Consider the following 4,661-nt stretch of genomic DNA (forward strand, 5'->3'; position numbering starts at 1 on the left):
AGAGACACGTTTAAACATGGTTCGCCTGGAATAAACGTGTGAGTGTATAATGTGGAACCCTAAGAGTCATACTTTTGACTTACCTTCATGTGTGTTCCCATGCCTTCCTGGCAACTTCTTTTCTTGACTCAGTCCATTCCCTATGCTGGGTTTGATCACAAGAATAATGACTATGCCATGGTCTTTGGTCATTTAACTCCATTACATAATCCTTCTGTCTGCAAGAGGCTTTTTTTGGGGACCTTTTCCTCTAAGATCTAAGCAAAATGTCATGTCCTTGAAACGGGCTTATGGCACTCCTTCACCATGAATCATGATTCCTGCCTTTAGGTCCCTATCGGTTTGTATAACAGAACTGATCCTCAACATTCTGTTGCATAACCCCGATAGGATTTTTAAAACTATGTACTTGTCCCAAATTTAGTGTGCACCATCGATTTGCTTCATATGTTTAAATCACTAGTGGTGATATAACTTGCAGCATAATATAAACATCAACTCTTCAAAATAAACCTGACATCACATTTTAAACTGTATCTGAAATCATCTACATGCCTGTCTCCCCTCAGAGTGTTGCAGCAGCAGGCTTCTTTCTGACAAGTGATGTAGTAAGCAGGAGCTCCCTGGAGCACCTGGTGGGGTAACTGGGGAAATGAGGTAGGATTCCAGGTGAAGTCCAGGCCTCAGTCTGATCCTTCTGGGAGCTTCGATGTCAACCGCAGGTCCATGTTTATCCCATTTCTGGACAAAGAAGCTTCCTTTTGTAGTTCTGCACGAGTCATTATTGGCTCTGAGACAATGGAGTGCGTGGAGAGAGGGGTAGGGAACAAGACTTTCAGGGTCTCTTGTCTTTCCTTCAGGCCAGAGAGACTTGGTAGCTTAAAACGTCAGCAGCAAAGCACACCTGCTGGGGGATGGGGCACAGCACGGAGGAAGGATCTGAGACTTCCACCAATATGAAAATTACTTATTTGATAGTATCAATAATTTATAAGATACACTAGACTTCTAATTCTAGGAAGAAGGACTAGATATATATTTCTTTATTCCTTCTACTGTTAGGTACTGTCAAGTCAGTTCCACTCAGACTGGCCCACCCTCTCCCATGCTCGCAATTCTGGTTACACTGGAGCCCATTATTGCGCCCAGTGTCAATCCATCTCCTGAGAGTCTTCCTCGTTCTTCTTGTCCCTGCCCTTTACCAAGCATGATGTCCTTTTCCAGGAAATGGTATTTGCACCCTAACTGGTTCATATCTTCCCTGTGACCCCTCTGTAAGGGAATGCCCAATTGTCTACAGATGGGCATTGGGTCTGCACTCCGTGCACCCCCACTCCCACCCCCAGTTCACCTTGGGTATGATTTTGTTCTGGGTCTTAGATGTCTGGTACCTTATGGTTAGCATTCTGTATTAGTCTGGGTTGACTAGAGAAACTAATGTATAGACACTCATGTATATAAGAAAGAGCTTACAAGAGCAATACACTAGCAGTTGAATATTTAATACAAGAGCAATTGAATATTGAGAAAACATCCCAGCCCAATCCAGATCAGGTCCTTAAGTCTGAAATTAGCCCATTTGTCCAATACCAATCTATAAATTCCTCTTCAGACTCATGAAACACATGTAATGATGCCAAGTGCAGGAATATCACAGACCAGTGGATGGAAAATCTTGTGGATCCAATGGCAGTAGAAGAATCTCAGCACTGGCGTGGGCCTCCACATGGATCCTTCAGGTCCTTGGCTCTACCATAGCTCCATGTGTCTTGTCAACAGGAATGACTCACGGGGAATGTGTGTGTCCCACCTACAGCAAGCTATTTATCTCCTCAGCGCCCCCAAACGAGGTCATCAAGCTGCAACCTGTGTGCTACCACACATGCCAACACTTCCCGATGGCACAAATAGTATGCACCTAACGGTTGGCTATTCAAGCCCACTCAGCAACACCAAAGGAGAAAGGCCCAGAGACCTGAAAAATCCAAGGAAACCCTATTGAACTCTAACACATGGGTCTTCTATAAAGCAGAATTGACAGGTATAGGTTTGGTGTGTTGGGTTGACTGTGGAGAAAATAACTGAACCCTTTTTGTTTGGTACAAAAAATTCTAAGCCCTCTTCCCCTATCATTTCTCACAAATCAGACCTTACCACTGAGTCTGAGTAAAACAGATGGGTGTAGATTTTCACTAAGCCTGATCAGAAATGACAATGAAGACAGGACTCTAAATAGAATAAATGCTGTGGTAGTTACATAACCTGTCGTCAATTTGAGACTTAAGAGTGGAGGGGTGGAGTTTAGCCTGTCAATTAGGTCACAGCTTGATGACCTCATTTGGAAGCGCTAAGGAGAGAATTAGCTTGCTGGAGGCAGGACACACCCTCGCTCCCTGGGAGACATTGCAGCTGACAAGAAACATGGAGTTTTGCTAGTTCCCTGAGCTGGAAGAGCCATGTAGAGACCCCTGCCAGCGATGAGATGCTTACACCACCGCTGGATCCACAACTTTTCACCCACTGGCCTGTGATCTTTCTTCCCGCATCAGTCATTACTTGTGCTGCATGTGTCTTAAGAATTTATAGACTGGTAACGGACATATGGGCTAATATCGGATTTATAGACCTAACATGAATTGGGCTGGGATGTTTTCTTAATGTACAATTGCTCTTTGATATAAAGTTCTCTCTTATACACGAGTGCCTATGAATTTGTTTCTCTAGTTCACCCAGACTAACACAAATGCTATAGAAAAGTGTAAGGAATTACATTACCTGTTAGCAGGCCTAACGAGATTACTCAGTCTCTAAGTGCTTCTATTGCCTCTTTGCATAATGGTGATTCCAATGCCTAGTCTAATGACACTATAGGAATGTTGACAGGATCTAGTTAACTAAAAATGTGAAGGCATTTCCTAAATGACATTATTATGCATATACGTTGCTATTTGTTTTTCTATTCACGCTCATCATAACATGAGAATACTGTCATGCTGGTTTCCAAATGTGCCTGATCACAGAGAACACATTTGAAGGGCAGTTCAGTAGTCACGTTGTTGCTCGGTGCCGATGAGTCAGTTTGGACTCACGGTAACTACACAAAAGAAGGAAACCCTGCAGGTCCTGACTGTCCCAACGGTTGCTCTCCTGGATCCAATTGTTGCAGCCACTACGTGAATCCATCTCTGCGGACAGTCCTCTTTTTAGCTGACCCTGGCCCAAATGCGGTGCCTTTTTACAGGGCGGACTTTCCTGATGTGGCCAAAGTACACGAATCAAAGTCTAGCCATCCTTGGTTCTGAGGAGCATGCTAGCTGTACTTACAAGATAGATGTTTTTTCACGGTAGTTCAAAATTTATTCAATATTCTTGATCAACACAATCATTTAGTTGTAGTCAATTCTTCTGTCTTCCTTATAGTCATAAAACTAAAGATAGCCATTTAGATTTGCATCCCACAAGTTTGCCTTGTTATAGATGTGATTTTATACCTATGTTTTTTGTAGATAATAATTTCTTCTAAAATCATCAGATGATGCGCACACAAACCTAGCAAATTAAAAAGGTTTTTCTTCACTCCTATGGGCAAATTAAAAAGGTTTTTCTTCACTCCTATGGGCTAACTGCAAAGTTGGTAGTTAAAAACCACCAGACGTTCGGTGGGAACAAGACAGTGCTTTCGACTTCAATAGTTAGTCTCAGAAGCGCACAGGGCTGTTCTATCCTGTCCTATAGGGTCAGTTTGAGTCAGCATTGACTCCATGACAGTGAGTTGTATAGTAGCTCTAAGGAGCCCTGGTGACTAGTGGTTATGTGTTGAGCTACAGCAGTTTGAAACCACCAGCCGCTTCCCCAGAGAAACTTAGTCTTCCACTCCCATAAACAGGGCAGTGGTTCTCAACCTGTGGGTCACGACCCCTTTGGAGGTCGAACAACCCTTTCACAGGGGTCACCGAAGACCATGGGAAAACATATTTCTGTTGGTCTTAGGAACTGAGACACCACTCCTCTATACATCTCCAGGTGGATCCGCCCACATGCAGATACAGCCACATATGAGTACCAGGTGTGAAGACTGCTACCCATGCTACACCATACTTCAAGACAAAATTTCATTTATTTGTCGTTAGAAATTAATATTTCATAATATATAATTACATATTGTTTGATGTTCAATTTGTAACAATGAAAATACATCCTGCATATCAGAATCATATTTATAAAATACATCCTGCATATTTACAAAAATACATCCTGCATATCAAATTCACAATATATAAGTACATACTGCTTTTGTGATTACTATGCTTTACTGATGTTCAATTTTTAACAATGAAAATATATCCTGCATATCAGATGTTTACATTGATACATTAACAGTAGCAAAATTAGTCAAGAAGTAGCAACAAAATTTTATGGTTGGGGGTCACCACAATATGTGGAACTGTATTAAAGGGTCGTGGCTTTAGGAAGTGAGACACTCAAAAGTTTATTGTGCCAACCTAGCTGACAAAAACAGGTGGGGTTAATTGAAGAGCGGAGAGATAAATGGCTTGGTGAGCCTCACCTTTCTAGTTCTTAGGTCTCTTGCTTTCTGATCATTGAACCAGGGTGTAGCACCTTTAGCCAGTTCCCTGCTTCAGCTTGCAAGGGTCACTTCT

The sequence above is a fragment of the Echinops telfairi genome, unplaced genomic scaffold (assembly GCF_000313985.2).
Source record: "Echinops telfairi isolate 266 unplaced genomic scaffold, ASM31398v2 ScPeMD7_443;HRSCAF=831, whole genome shotgun sequence".
Taxonomy (NCBI): Eukaryota; Metazoa; Chordata; class Mammalia; order Afrosoricida; family Tenrecidae; genus Echinops; species Echinops telfairi.